Here is a 17,813-nt window from a genome sequence, read left to right on the forward strand (position 1 = left end):
GTTCCACGGTAAACAACAATAATTGATGAGCTTTTTGGTGAAATTATTTTCGTTTTCTGTTCTCCAAATGACATAAAAAGGCGGAAAACTTTCTGATAATTCTGCATCCAAAACGAAAGAAACACCATGATAATCGTAACAACAACGCTGTTGGCATTCATTGATGGTGTTAATATGCTTCATGTTAACATTTCGGCCAAAACGAATATCAATCACAACACAAACTCTTGGAAGGGCAAAATATACAATTCCTCAATGGAATGGAATAGAACCAACAGAGATACCAGAAGATGAACATTAGTGTTCTTAAATAGATACAAGGGATAAAAAGGTGTTAAGCCACGACACGCACACTCGCATATTGCCTCGCATACATGCATACATATGTGGACAGGCGCTGGCAATGAATTGTCGGCAAAGAGTTAAAGATTTGTTGGAACACCATCGAAGTCCCGAACCAAACAATAAATGATGAAGTTTCATTTTTGACAACGATGATCCATCCATCCATCAGCGTGGGGTTCATACAACAACACACCAAAGAACAATGTTGCCCCTTTTCTTAACAACAAACCGAACAAAAAACAACAAACCTAATATTTAACAAAATGATTAATCATTTGGCAGGTGGCAATAGCAAAGTGAGCAAACACTCACTCACAATCATCGCCTTGCCCACCACAACAGGGCACAATAAAACCCAACAAAAAAATTCCACCTAACCACACAACATTTTCAAACAAAAGGAAACAAAAACATTTTTCTTTGATTTAAAACGGTACTTAACAAAAGGGTTTGGCCATTATATGTATGTGCTCCCTATGGCCAATGGCATAGCCATTATCGTCAGCCACCGCTAATCACATTTAACTCATATGCAGTAAATGAGGTTAACAAGAATGCAGTTAAATGTTAAACATGTATGTATCTTTGTTGTTTTTTTTTTCGTATAAATCTGTCTGGAATTATAATAATGCAGTGCCTTATTTCCAACCACTTTATTTGATATTCCCTTTGACTTGACTTTTTGAGGTTTCTTTTGTTTGGCTACAACAATAAATAATTAAATACTGTCAAGTGTTTTTTGGCCAACAGGATTTGGAAAAAGGATGAAATCAGATGGTAACAAAATAATAAATGCGTTAACATAAAAAAGGCGTTGTTTGAAAGGTTCATTCGATTGGAGTGTTGTGAAACATACATATTAAAAGGCCTGAAGTCGATTAGTGGTGACTACAGCATGGTAACTGTTTTATTCCCTAACACTTTCCTATAAGGTATTTTCAAATCATTCTCTTCTTAAGAATTTTGTACTCCTTGTAACAGCCCTTGTAAATAGGAATTTAACTTCAGAAATGACTGAAAATATTGAACTTGCCTTTTGGGGTCAATTCTTGCTCTGTTCTTATTTTTGGGGTACACGCCTAAGCAATCGACTTTGGTCCTTCCAGACAGTCCGATATAGTTATGAAGAATATTGTCCACAAAATCTATAAATTTGCTTTGATGTGTAAACTGCCAAAGCCCTTCTCCATCTACAAGGTGAGCTATCTGTGAGTCGAATCAAAATAAGATCAGATGTTCACATCGATCAATATTTTCATCATTTCTAAGAGAATATGGAACTATTCTTGGAATTTTTTCGATTTATACTAACCAAGTTTCCATGCCGCGGGAAAGTATGGATGAACATTGGAGTATTCAGTCAGACATTACTTCTATTAAAAACACATTTCTTCCATACCCCTAAAAACCATCACTCCGAAAAATTATTCCTTTACTTCAAAAAACAAAAAAATCAAAGGATTAAATATTTCATTCATATTATTTGATTTGTGTCCGACCCGTTAACACCTACTTGGTAGCACAATAACCAAGCCAAAAAGGCTCAACAAAAAGGGTATCCTTTTACTGAATGCCATTCTGACTTGAAGGTGTTTCAACGGACAAAAACGCTGACGCCAATCCTTAACTGAAACAACTTAGCATAACGACATAAAGGCGCCGCATTAGTTAAAAGGTTAACATGTCGGAATATTATTAATTTAATACAGACAGGATAAAAGGTAACAATAAGAAACAGATTGCCACCATCATTATTATATAATTTATACAATCAGTGTTTACCGTTTCTTCGTTTGAAATATTTGTTAATTATAGAGTTGTGTGTTTTATTTTTCATAAATAATGATTGTCGGCAAACTATTGTTCGGTTTTTCATTGTGAATAATCTGAAACACCTTTTTATGGTAAGTTTATAAGTTTGATGGGCTTAATATGGTGCATAAAACAAGTACAAATTAGTATTTAATGAACCAGGCAGATCAGATCAAATTATAAATTGAAAAATGGAAAAAATAGCATCGAGAGAGAGAGAGAAAATAAATAACATTATGCGACACGAAAATTTCCAACCATATTCTGACACCGCTGTATGATAGAAGACCAAAAATAAGAAGACACGTGTCCCGGCGTTTTTCACTATCATAGCAACTTTTGCGGTTATGGGCCCCCAAAGACCTGAGGCCTTGATGTCAAAAGGATCATTTTGTCAGGCTCATATCTTCTAAACCGCTAAGAACTTGGGTTAACTCGTGGAAGCAAAGTTGTAGCTCTTGTCTTAAAGAATAAAACGCATAAAATCCATTCAATCTCATCTTCAAGGTGAAAATCGTCAAGGTCAAATTTCCGTTATAATTTTTTCTCGTATATAAAACCCATCAAAATTGAAGCAAACAAAAAAACTTTCTAGAACATACGAACTCTGTAGAAAGATCAAAATAGCAAAACAATTACAATTATTAACTTCTTTTCTCGGCTTCTGCTCCATGGATAATAAACCGTTCAAAATTCAAAAAACAATCAAACACACAAAGACATCAGGAAAAAACTTTCTGGAATATAAGAAGTTTCTATGAATGGTTCTTAAAGGCTTTTTTCTCCGATTATGGTCCACAGATACCGAACCTCCCAAAAATTAAGGATACTGTCAACTACAAACATGTACCTAAGATCTCAACAAACTATACAACAAATGCAATAGCTAAATAAACATGGGAACTAGTGGGTGAAATTTAAGACAGTGTTGTAAATTTGATTCAAATAAGGTAAATGCTTAATAACAAGTAAAAAAGTATCAGTCGGCTTTGATGACAGAGATATACCCTCAGCCTATGTGAATTAAAACTTTCGAATGTACTTAGGCTCTTTTCAGAATTTTTTGGCCCTTTTTGGGCATTTAAACTTGTCTACAAATTAGGGTTGCAGCTCAAAAATGTTACGGAGGGGGTACTTAAAGGAATGGACCGACATAGTCCATTATGGAATTGAATATTATTTTAGAGTCATACCTTTTTGATAGATATTGCACCTACTAGTCATTTCATTAGGTATAACTTTTATATATTCCGTTGTGTAAAGTATGGACCAAATCGGTCACTCCCTTCAAGAGTTATCGTGCGCACAAATTTTCCGAACAGTTTTGAACTTTTGTGGAAGAGGTACCTGAAGGAGTGGATCGATATGGCTTATCTTCAAACTTAAACTAAGTTTGAAAAAAAAAATATTACGAAGGCCAAATTCTGGACCACATTGGTTACTTCCTTCAAGAGTTATCGTGCGCACAAATTGTCAGAACATTTTCGAGCTTTTGTGTGGGAGGTAACGGAAGGAGTGGGCCGATATAACCCATCTTCGAACTTAAACTATGTTTGTGACAAAATATTACGAAAGCCAAATTTTGGACCGAATCGGTTAATCCGTTCGAGAGTTGTCGTGCGCTCCAGCCAGTTAGGCAGACAGACAGACGGACGGACATGGCTAAATCAACTCCAAATTGTCTGAAACGGATTTCGTCTAAACATACTTTGGGTCTAAAACGATTATTTCGATGAAGCACATTTTGCCCGTATGAAAGTGTATATGGGCAATATTGTTGAAAATTTAACATAGTTGAAGCCACGGTTTAGCCTTTAATAACTCGCGAAATGTGGTTGAATATTATACAAGTTAAATGCTTTCGAATAAAATGAAATGGCTACATTTATGTTAAAAAATGGATAAAAATGTTTTGAAGCCAACGTGTCTTTTTTATACCCTCCACCATAGCACGATGGGGCCAATGACAGGTTTTCGAGGCAACAAATCACTGGGGCAAGCTAGACCTTCCAAATTTTGTACAGATGTTTATAATGGGATTAGAAACTAATATGCCAAATTTGGTTCATATCGGTTCATATATACATATAGCTGCCGTATATATGTTCGCCCGATTTCAAGCAATTGATGGGCCAAACACGCAAATTCTGCCCAATTTTTATGCGATTTGGAAAATACTAAGGAATTAGGACTACAAATAAGTTTGCTAAGTTATATTGAAATCGGTTCAGATTTTGATATTGCTCCCATATATATTTTCGCCCGATTTTAGGTATTTGGTGCACCAATCCCGCTATGTATGTCCAATCTTGATGAAATTTGAAATGTGTGACGGATTTTGGTCTAGAAACATTTTTGGCAAATCATATTGAAATCGGTTCAGAATTGGATATAGCTCCCATATACATATATGTTCGCCCGATGTCAGGAAAATGATTGACCAAGCATGCAAATTCCATCAAATTACAATACAATTTGGAAAATGTTACGGAATTCGGACTACAAATAAGTTTGTCAAGTTATATTGAAATCGGTTCAGATATAGAAATAGCTCCCCTATATACATACATATGTTCCAATTTCATGGTTTTGTCTGTGGTTTGTTATAAGTTAATAAAAACCAGTAGGAAAAGACCAAAGTCGGGCGGGGCCGACTATGTTATACCCTACACCAGTCAAAATATGTAAAAATGGAATAATTAGTATACATCCCAATACGCAAATTGGAGCCATATTTGTGGGAAAATCGTTAAAATACCTAAAATCGGGAGGTACCGTTATATGGGGGCTACAAAAAAACATGGACCTATCTTAACAATTTTAAGTGGCGAAATTTCGTGGCCACTGGGAGCCACATATGTAAAATTTCAGCTAGTTCAAGCAAAAAATGTGGCTAAGATCCCTAAAATACCTTAAATCGGGAGGTATCTTTATATGGGGACTATACCGAACCGTGGACCTATCTTGACAATTTTTAGTGGAGCAATTTCGCGGCCATTGAGAACCTCAAATGTAAAATTTCAGCTAGTTTGGGCAAAAAATGTGGCTAAGATCCATAAAATACCTTAAATCGGGAGGTATCGTTATATGGGGACTATACCGAACCGTGGACCTATCTTGACAATTTTTAGTGGAGCAATTTCGCGGCCATTGGGAACCTCAAATGTAAAATTTCAGCTGGTTTGGGCAACAAATGCGGCTAAGATCCTTAAAATACCTTAAATCGGGAGGTACCGTTATATGGGGGCTATACCAAAACTTGGACCGATATAGCCCATCTTCGAACTTGATCTTCCGACGGCTAAAAAAATGGTATTCCCCAATTTTCAGCGAAATCGGTCAACAAATGCGACCTGTATGTTGCGAACGGACGGACGGACGGACGGACATGCATAAATCGACTCAGAATGTGATTCTATGTATATCCCTAGAAGGAACTATGGGTCTATCTCGCTTCCTTTTGTATGTTACATACAAATGCACTAACACATAATACCCCTTACCACATAGTGGTGTAGGGTATAAAAAGGTTCCAAATTTAGTAAAAATCGGCTAAGATTCCGCCACAAAAGCCAAAGTTTGCGATATCTTTGAAATTAAATATTATTATTATTATATACGTCTATTAAATTTTTCCGAAATCCAATTGGTAACATTAATGGGTTTCCGATTATTCGCCAACCAAAACATAAAAATGTCCATATTTTTAAGTATTACGACATCTGAAATCAGATTTTTATGAAAAGGCGCAGATAGGCGCAGCTAATTTTTTCACAAGATGATAGTACACATTAATACCTTTCACCACATATATATAATATCCTAGATCTACCTAGATCTCAAAAGTTATACTCCAGAGAACACATGGATAACAAAGCAAAATACTCCAAAAAAGACATAACGTCTTAACTCAAAAATACATTTACCACACATAACATTTTTATTATTTGTTAACATTATCTTATTTTACATACCCATTGAAGAGCTTTCCATGTTTAAAAAATATAAAAATGTTGAAATGTTCTTTTTGGCGCCTAAATTGCTTTCACTACTTATTTATAATGAATCTCGGAAAATGATGCATAAGAAAATATGACACAATGCCAGATCAGTATGTCGCTATGTGATGTTACCAGATTGATTTATTTTTTTATTTTTAGTGATTCAGAGTGTTGGCAATCGAAATCCGTTATTATTTTTTTCAAATTGTTCACTTCAAAAATTGACTTTTTGCCCGAAAACCTGCTATTGGCCCCATCGTGCATAGTATGGAGGGTATATTAAGTTTGTCATTCCGTTTGTAACACATCGAACTAATCATTTGCGACCCTATAAAGTATATATATTCTTGATCAGGATAAAATTCTAAGACGATCTAGCCATGTTCGTCTGTCCGTCTGTTGTAATCACTCTAGCGTCCGCAATAATTGAGATAGAGTGCTGAAATTTTGCACCCGAGGGTCTTTTTTCCATAGGCAGGTCAAGTTCGAAGATGGGCTATATCGGTCCACTCTTTGGTATAGCCCCCATATAACGGTACCTCCGGATTTGAGGTATTTTGACGTTCTTCGCCACATTTACAGACCGAATTAGCTATAATTTGGCACTTAGGGTTCCTAGTGATAAACAAACTGATATCCCAAAGGATATGGGCATAGGTCTATGTTTTGATATAGTCCCCATATAACGGTACCTCCCGATTTTCGGTATTTTGAGAATTTTAGCCACAATTTTTAACCGAACTATCTGCAATTTGACATTTGATGTTCTCAGTGGTCATGAAATATCTCCACCAAGCATCGTCAACATAGCTCAATGTTTTGGTATAGCCCCCATATAACCGTACCTCCCTATTTTCGGTATTTTTAGCATTTTAGTTACAATTTTTAAACGAACTAGCTATAATTTGCCATTTGAGGTTCTCAGTTGTCATGAAACATCCCAACAAACATCGTCAACATAGGTCCATGTTTTGGTATAGCCCCCATATAACGGTATCTCCCGATTTTCGGTATTTTGAGAATTTTAGCTGCAATTTTTAACCGAACTGACTGTAATGATCGGTATTTTGAGAATTTTTGCTACAATTTTGTCTATTCAAAAATAATCGTCAATATAGGTATATCCCCTCATATAACTGTACCTCCCGATTTTCGGGAATTTTCAGTGGTCACGAAAATTCTTCACTAAAATTCATCAACATGGGTCCATATTTGAGGGTCTACATTGTTTTGATGAAACTACCCTCAATTTCACTCTTGAAGTTCCCTGCAGCTATACAACTTTTCCGCCAAAAAATTTAAAGATAGGTTGACTCTTTGATATAGCCCCGTAGGTGGTACCTTTCACCTAGCTGAACACATTTTTATACCCTACACCACTATGTGGAAAGGGTATTATAAGTTTGTTTTGGGAAAAATTCATGTAACAACGCGAAATATTCGTCGGAGACCACCAATGTGGTATACCAATCTTCATATCTCGGCGAGATAAAGCGATTTTGAGATGTGTGTCCGTCCGTCCGTCCGTCCGTGTGTCCGTCCGTGTGTCCGTCTGTCCATTATAAATTGTAATCAAACTCCAGGCCGCAATTATGGACCGATTATCACGAAATTTGGTACGGAGGTCGGTTTCACATCAGAATAGATCGCTATTTTAATTGGTGACGATCGTAAAATATTTAGCGGGTGAAATGGACCAAAAACATAATTTTTATCCGATGACAAAGAAGAAGTTTGCAATTTGAGATGGCGATCAGATAATATTTAGAGGGTTAAATGGACCACAACTTTTGTGTGAAAATTGTGAAAATTTGTAATAAACGGCTTATATCTTTGTTCCTGAAAGACACATTCCCCACTCGTGAGTTATATCTGGAAGGCGATCTCTTGACCTTTCAATTGATGTCAATTATGTTGATGTACGTGATCAGATAACAGAGTTACAGCCTAATATACCCAGTTTTTTGTTTGCAGTGTAATCAGAAACCCGCTAGAGGTCGCAATTATAGCTCAATAGTCACAAAATTTTGCACTAGGTAAGAGTTTAGGTTGAAGAAAATGCCTATAATTTTGCATGATGATCTGATATTATTTAGCGGTTGGCATACACCATTACTTTTGTATGAAAAATATACAAATTTTATTTTTGGTTCATATTTTGATTCCTGGAGGGCATATACCGGCATAGTAGCCTACATATGGAATAATAATTACTGACCTTTCCCCTAATGCAAATTGCAATAATGTGTCTGCTAGATAACGCACCTACTGCCTGATATATAATGTGTTTTGTGCAGAGAACCACAATTTCCTCCCATGCTACAAATTGTCTCTTTCATGGCAGAGAAATTTTCAGTTCAGTTGTCAAATTGGATTTTTATACAAATATTGCAACATGGGGTCGCCTCGCAACCTATTTTATACCTCAGGATTTAGGGTAAAGGGGATACAAACAAAATACGACCAAATATGTGTCTCAGCGGAATTTTGGTTTTAGACTATATTTGGACGAAATTCTTTTCAGACAATTTAGAGTCTATTTAGTGCTGTCTCTCTTAATGTCTAACTGGCTGGTGCGCACGATAACTCTCGAACATATCTACCGATTAGAACCAAATTTTATACAACGTATTTTGCCAATATTTTGCCCAAACTTTGTTTAAGTTCGAATGTAGGCTATGTCGGTCCACACCTCCCCCAAATAAGTTCAAAATTGTGTGAACGATAACTGGCGAACTAAGAAATCGATTTGCTCCAAACTTTCCATATATTATTATTCCTTCCAGATATAGATCGGATAAGACTATATCGATCCTTAGGGTACCTCCCACACAAAATTCGGAAAAGGGAAATTTAAGAGTCCTCTCGAATTGTTTTGAATTTTCTTCAGCAGATTGTACTTGCGCCGCAAATCCGCAAGTTAACTCTCAAGGGGATTTTCTGATTGGTCGAAACTTTGCACATCGTATTATTTCATCCAGTCATGTGTCAGGTCAGAATATGGACTATATCTCCCACACAAAATTTGGGAAAAGTGCAGTTTGAGGACCCGTATCGGATCTATTTGATCATTATTTTCTTTTTTTTTTTTTGAAGAAGAAGAAAAATGTTCTTTTTACTGTCCCTATTCTGGTCCCTTTCCCGGGGTAAGTCATACTTCCTGAGATTATAGTCCAGAAGTTCCAAAATCCCCTGCCGGCTCCAACTAAAATTACAAATCTGAAAAAATAATTCTCAAACTTTTCCAAAACTCAGAAGTTAGCTTACTAAAATTGATTTGGTATAGCCCCATATTACGATACCTATAGATTCCACGTATTTTGAAGCAAACTCGTGTTACATCTTCTATCTTCTTTACTGTATAATTGAACATGAATAATTTTGGGATTTATAAATTTGTTTGCATGCATGTTTTTGAATTTCTATTCATTGTTATTTTTTTTCTACCGGTATAAAATATATTTTTGATATCACAATATATTATTTTCGAATATTTTTAGAAATGTAAAATTTATATATTTTTCCACAAACATCCCAGTAAAGACAAGGGAGGCTTCTCTTATATCAATGGATTCATATTAAGTTATTGATATCTGACCTATTTTTTATCGCCGAGTCCGAACGGCGTGTCCTAAGTTGCCACTTGTAGAGACGTTTTTCGTGGCTGAAATACTCAGGAAATATCGCCAACATTACTAAGGGGTTTTTTGTAACCGTAGACAATTTGATGGGAATTGAACCCGGACATCCAGCGTGCAAGGCGGTTGCACATAGCTAATTCCTACAGGTTGTGGTGTAGGGTATCACATGGTCGGCCCCGTCCGACTATAGCCTTTGCTTACTTGTTTTTCTATGTAATTGTAAAGGAAATTTGAAATTTACCATATGTCCTCAAGGAATTAAAATATGGACCAAAAATAAAATTTTTATATTTTTCATACAAAAGTAATGGTCCATTTCACCCGCTAAAGAATATCAGATCATCATTCAAAATTGTAGGCATCTTTTTCGACCTATACTCTTACCAGGTGCAAAATTTCGTGACTATTGATGTATAATTGCGACTTCTAGCGAGTTTATTATTACACTACAAACAAATAACGGGATATATTAGGCTGTAACTCTGTTATCTAATCATGCACACCAACATAATTGGCATCAATTGAAAGGTCAAGCGTTCCACTTTCAAGTATATCTCACTTGTCCGGAATGTCACTTCCAGGAATTAAGATATAAGCTGTATATTACATTTTTTCACAATTTTCACACAAAAGTTTTGGTCCATTTAATAACCCTCTAAATATTATCCGATCGCCATCTCAAATTGCAAGCTTCTCCATTGTGATATACTCTTACCTTATTTAAAATTACGCGTTGATCGGACTATTATAGAGACCTACAGAGCCGCTACAAAATTAGATAAATATTATGTTTTTGGTCCATTTCACCCGCTAAATATTTCACGATCATCACCAATAAGAATAGGGATCTATTCTGATCTGAACCCGACCTCCATACAAAATTTCGTGACGATCGGTCCATAATTGCGGCCCGGAGCGTGTTTACAATTTATAATGGACAGACGGACGGACGGACGAGACCGGGGGCACAACTTGACCAAACATCATGAAAAATTCAAATGTTGTGTAGCGTTACGTAAAGCTATTTTAAGGGGTTATGGCCACTTATAAGCATGAGAAAAGACATTTTCATGCAACTTCTATTTTTTTTTTTTTTTTTGAAAAATCTTACATTCAAATGTCCGCTTATAAATCACTGTTTTTACTAAAGCAGTTTGCGGTACCCACTGTAATTTGAAAAAGAATAAACCGATCAGCATATATTTTTGTGGGATCATTACGAACCTAATAATCTTGTCCATTATCGAAAAGGAATTAAAAAATAAATTTTTAAAAATTTTGAACAGTTAAAATCAAAATTTCGATTTTAACAAAAACAAAACACACTGTACAAAATTGATATTTTTTCTGACTCCGTCAGCAGTTTTTTTTTTAAAGACTCTCTCGGTTAAGCACATGATTTACGTGTACAATAGTCCCACAAAAACGTACAAAGTGCCACTTCGAGGAAAAGACGTTTTTAGTTTCTATGCTACATACATACAAAACACAATAAATGTTTCTCTTCGAAAGCTCATATCTCGGTAAATTTTTGTCCGATGGACTGGAAATTTTGGCACATATTCTATTCTATATTCTATTCTATATTTTATATGAAATAATGGTACAAAGTATATAAATTCAATAGAAAGAATTCATAATATTTAGTCCCAATTTACATTAGGCGAGTTTACTTGCGGCAAGTCTCAGTTTGTAGGAGAGACACGTAAGGGGTATGGAAGTGGAAAAAAATTGCTCGTACGATTAGAAGTTTTTTGACTCGATGACAAACACTTTGATGGACTTAGTTCTATATAGTTTTGACAAATAACAATCGATTCTTATTGAACCCCACATAATTATTCACTAATAATTATTTGAGAGACACTCCTCTCGATAGTTACCGCGCCCATAAGCTTTTTAGTTGGCCACCGTAGTATTTAGAGCTTTGTCAGGAAGCATAAACTTGTCCAAGAAAAGCAGGATATCGCTGTAAACAAGACTACAAAATGTCCAAAAAATCATCGATCAGTCTTTAAACTGCAGTTATGTTAGACTTGTATAAGAGACCTGAAGATGTTGTCCAAACATATTCTCTTGGACCTTGATGTACTTTTGGAAGTAATCTTGCGAACCATATTACGTTCGATTTTAGACCGAATCGGTTAGTCCCTTCGACCATTTTAGTGAACATTTTTGAACTTTTATGGCGGAGGTACCGAAATGACTTAAATTTAATTTGGACAAAACATTACGAGATCCTTAACTTGGACCGAGAGTTATCATGAGTTCCAACCTGCCAGACAAACAGAGATACAGACGGACGGACGGTGGTAATTACTTCCATCTTGGGTGAAACGAATATCGTCCAAACATATGTGAAGTCTTAAATCATTATTTTGATGAAATCTATACGATACAATCCTAGTGTATATAATCTCGTAATCTAAAGTCTGAGGTTACAATTATACTTCGGTAATGATAAGTAAAAATCAAGTGACGCACAAAAATTCATTTGTCTTCATTATTTTCTCATACTGTTTAGCAGCAAATTTGTCTAAAACAGAATAACAAAATTTTGGCGATGGCAGTAAAACAAATTTCTAATTGGCTTTCAATATGTAGTCCACGAAGGACCGACCCTTCATACATTTTATTAAATAGATTTTTTTATATATTTCCATTCCCATAATACTGAACTCGTTATTTTTGTTATAACCGAATGAGTTTTAAGCCTCGAGAGCTCTATACAGTTCGAATAAATAATAGACATGGGGTATATTCATTAAGGAATTAGCATTTGATAGTGGTATGATATGACATGAAGAAGTAATTCAGATTTTATTGGAAGTTTTCGGGCCCCCCGTGCCCCCCCCCCCCTGCGTACGTCCCTGGGACGAGATATGAAGATTGGTATACCACATTGGGGGTCTCCGACGAATATTTCGCGGTGTTACATGAATTTTTACCAAACCAAACTTATAATACCCTTTTCCACATTGTGGTATAGGGTATAAAAACCTTAATCGAGTTAAATCCACCAATTCTTTTGTAACAATATATTTAATTTCTTCAGGAAGTACATATCGATCTTACCCAAACTTTTACAACAACAAATTACAACCAACTATCTAGTACACTAGTGACCTTAAACATTTTGTGATTTCAGGAATATTTTTTGACACAATTTCATCAAAGTATTTCCCCAAAAAATACATAAACTTTACTATGTCAGAGAAAGTATATTTAACTTATTTATTGACATTTAAGTTGGCATGTTACTGCATATCACTAAGGAAATTATTCCTACAGCATTTCGTCTACCAGCCTGCCCATCACTAATTTCCAAAACAAAACGAAAAGAAAACACTTAAATAATCCAACATAAAACATTTTTATGACTTCAAAAAAAAAAAGCACAACTACAGCCAAGCAAAGTTTGAAATAAAGGAAGACAGATCAATTTAATGAGTATTGTCAAACCAGGATTGAAGAATCATTCAAGAACCACACAAACCACATCGAAATTGTATAACGTCGCGGTCATACAGCCTTTACGTGCCCTCCAGAAACAGACATCATTCGTTGCGCCCAATGGTTAATGGAAATGTGTCTAAAGTTTAGGTTTTAAGTTTATGTTTTTGAAATGTTTACTGCGTTTCCAGATTCGAAAGGAAAACACACCATAATCATGTTCATGTTTAAAAACCAACATAAATCGCCAAAAAATAAAATCCCTTAAAAACGTGCAATAAAAATGTTAAAAGGACAGTTTTGGAAAGCCTCCCAAAAACGGTGGCTTACCAAGATAAAAAATGGTAATATATGGGATAGTCCATATTACACATGTGATTTTGTTTAAGATATTTGAGTCCATGATTTTTATAAACTTTATTTTGAATACCCCTCTGTGCAGACATGTACAATCGACAGCTAAATCGTAAATTGAAGTTAAATATTTATTAATCCCTTAACATGAAAACAATAATACACAAACCGAAATTATAGCTGCCTTGGCGTTGAAATGAATTTCGCAAAACATTAAGAAATGATAAAACAAAACATAAACTAAATGAATTAAAAGCAACAAGTGTTGTAAAAATGAAAACCATTTTACAAATATGTTACACAGACATACTTTTGGAGGTTATATTCATCCATTCCACTGAATCCCCGGCAGTCCACAAGGCAGACAGCCAACCTCTCCTATCAGTTGCATAAACTACTTGTGGTGAAAATCATTTCACCAGGTCAGTGTGGGACTCAAAGCAATATTTGGATATGGCCAGCCACTTGAACTGCATCCTCACTCTCTGTGATGCCATTTGTTTATGTTGCGAACAAGACAAAATAAGGTTATTTTTTGTTTTCGTTTTTTTTTCCTTAAATCACAATCATTCTTTTGGGCAGATGACAACAAAATTGTTTAACATGTTACCAGACATCGAAAGGGCATAGAGAATAAAATACCAAGCAAAAAATCCAAAATCAATTTTTGTTAACAGATGTCCGGTAGTTTATCATATTAACTTGTTCAAATTTACAATAATTTCTTTGGACATTCTTTTGAGATGTGCTTGCACCAAACTTTGGAAATTTTTTTGAAGATGTCGGGTGGTCGGTCATGCAACGTCACCAACCATGTTATACCTTGGAACATACTACATACAAAGTCCATACGAAAAATGAATAATTCGTTGAGAAAGTATGTTTAAGCTTCTGTTATTAATGTTTTTGTGTAAATTCGAAATTGATTTTTTACAGCTAAAATTAATTGCTTTTGACAACGAAGTTATCTCCTTTTCTTGAAATTGAAGTTCGATACAAACAATATGCAAAATTTGGTGAAAATCGAAAAGGGTCAATTGAGTTGAAAACAACTTACCAGTGACATGGAATGTTAACAGTAGTTAGTATATTTAGACAGAGACATATAAATACCTGTAAATATTTCTTAGAGAATTATGTCAGAGCTTTGAAAGATCAACGGACTACGAAAATGTCGGGTATTACATATATGTAAAAGAATAGTTTTTTTGCGGAAGGATAGTTTTTCTGGGAACACAAGTTTCTAATTAACAACTAATGCGCACACTGGTCGAATCCACTGATCTAGCGACGCGAAAGTCAAAAAATCAAAATATAAAACTGAGAAATGTTTTTCATTGTATCCATTACAGACACTCTGGTAACTAATATTTTGTTTTTACTTTGTTATGTTGTAAATATTCTCTCAGCTATTCAATATCCAATGCAAAGTTTCTTGCTGCATCAGATTTTAACAAAATTGTTGCCAAATATCTAACTTCATATTTGCTTAATTGTTAAATAAATCTTTGTAAATTAAAATTAAATGTCGTTCGTTGGTAATTGCATCAGCTGAGAACGGCTGGACCGATTTGGATAATTCTTTATGTGAAATGTTCGCCATAACCCGACTTAGGTTTTTATGTAAAGAGAATTTTACATTGCCTACTTCTACGTCCACTTTTTGTTAAATTTTCTATTTTTTCTTTTCTACAAAAACTACTGAACTGATTTTCCTCAAATTGTTAGGGAATGGCCCCCGGTAAAAATAGGCTATAAAGTTAGTTGAATTTCGGAGCGGGCGTGGTACTTGCCTTATACCCTATTTTTTAAAAATGTTATATTTATAATAATTACGAATGTATCGGTTTGGAAATGGGTGCCACCGTGGTGCAATGGTATGCACGCCCTCCTTGCACGCAGAAGATCGAGGGTCCGATACCCCGGCCAGGCAACATCAAATATTTTTCAACGGTGGCAAAATACCCCTCAGTAATGTTGCTGACATTTGCTAAGTATTTCAGCATTAAAACACTTTGCGAGACAATTGTGGTTGTCTATCGATTTGAAAATTTACGAATTTATCTAGAATCTATATACATATATACTCTCTAAATAGCAGGGGAGGTGGGGTACTTTCCCACGCCTTTCTTATAAACGCTATATGTATATTCAGCATTAATTTTGGGAGACAATGGGGTTGTGTCCAAGACCGTGTAGCCAATATACCGGACCACGCCCACTTTTTTAAATACTTTATTTATTTAAAACTACTGAACCTAATTTCATGAAATTCTCAGAAAATGTCCCGTGTCCGAGCTAATTTTCTAGACAATGGTGGTTGCGCCCCCGATCAAATATTCTTTCTTGGTGCCCGAAGACCCGACCCCAGACAGTTTTTAAGTGTGTTATGTGTTGAAAACTAACGAACCGATTTTAATTAAATTTTGTTGAAAGTGCCGTGGTACCTGAAGGCATGAAATTCGAAGGTGGCACGGTATATCCCCTATTAAGAAATGCTATATATTTACAAATCTCCTAAAATGGTGAAGTTCAACGGTCCATCAGCCATGAAAAACTAAAAACATATAATTCTCAATAGGCGGGAGAATTCGACCATTTTTTCAATTTTTATAATTTGATCGTTTTAGGATAAAGATAGGGGACATGGGCGATAATAAATCCTAACCCGTAAAATGGGCGAACAAATCCGACAAATTCCGTAAGAGAAAATAAAGGTTACAGACAAAATCTGTTGATTAATTTAATATCCTCAATGAATAACTTGGTTTGAAAATGGAACCAAAGAAATGAGGTAAAAAATACCTATTTTTGAATTGTAAATCATAAAGTCCATAAAAAGTTGTTATTAAAACCAGGGCTTCGGAGTCGGAGTTGGAGTCTGGAGTCGGAGTCTAGCAAATTTTGCTGGAGTCGGAGCCGGAGTCGTGAAAAATAGCTCGACTCCGACTCCGGGCAACAATCTGTTCTACATTTATCAAAATTTGTCAAATCAATTTAATTTATTAAATGATCATAGTTTAAAAAAACTCTTAATCTCTATTTTGACTACAAATTGCATATCGGAAGCATTTATGGGTCAATTGATTGGAATAATGTTTGCATGCTCCAAATATACTTGGGTAAGATCTTTTAGAAGATTTACATGCCAATTTAAGGAAGACTCACTGGTCTTCTCTTGTTTTTTTATTAGAAGTCATTTATGTCTGCTGTAAAAGAGCCTGTTGGACTTCTATGAAAGACCTTGTAGTACTTTAAGGGAAATCATACGAAAGACTTACCACGGTGCCCCTTAACCAAATTTAAATGGAAGGAGCTTACACCTGAGAAGTTTTTGCGGATTCTGAAACTGCAATAGCCGGAGGGCTTTTTAAATAAATCGTGGTCAAACTTCACACTTACAGGGGTTTTTTAATTTTTCACGATTTTGCTTGAAAACCGCAAGTCCTATGGAAATGATGTAAAGAAAAAGTTGTAGCAGTGAAAATTTTCTCTGCACTAACTGTATCGCCTCTTTATATAAATGTAATGACTACAATTTACCAACTTAAACTTATATATCTCAATAATGGTAGAACCTAGGAAATTATTGCAAAAGTCAGTATTGTAGAGAATTTCTACAGCTATATGATTTTTCCAGTCCCATTTCGACTTACCGTTCCCAAGCAAAATGGTGAAAACCTAATAATAAAAACCTAAAAATGTGACCTAAACTTCTATATCTCAAAAATGGTAAAACCTACAAAATTGTGAAGGTCAAACCTCTAGTGAATTTTTGCAGAAACAATATTTTCTTTAGCCCTTTTTCGGTAGGACTTACCGTTTTCAAGCAAAATCGTGAAAACATAAAAAAAACCTGAAAATGTGAACTTCAAGTAACCTTAACCACGAAAGTGTTAAGGGGAAATGGGCTATTTTGGTCATCTATCACGATGCTGTGTTAAAATATCGCTAATTTTCCATAACTCAAAAAATTACAAAGAGTGTTACCGGACAGTAATTATGTTAATTTGATATTTCGAGTCTCATTTGGTACATAAGTCAAATTCGAAAAATTGTAAATATACTCGTATGTTGGTGTTTAGGTAGAGAAGCCTTGTAACGATACTGTCCGATTGCAGTTGCTTTGAAGGGGTTTGCTACATGTTCTGAAGTGTGAAGAATACTGAAGTGCTTGTTACTTTGTATTCTGTATTGTCAACGAAAA

This window comes from Musca autumnalis, unplaced genomic scaffold (assembly GCF_047663935.1).
Source record: "Musca autumnalis isolate F117 unplaced genomic scaffold, ASM4766393v1 scaffold_2, whole genome shotgun sequence".
NCBI classification, from domain to species: domain Eukaryota; kingdom Metazoa; phylum Arthropoda; class Insecta; order Diptera; family Muscidae; genus Musca; species Musca autumnalis.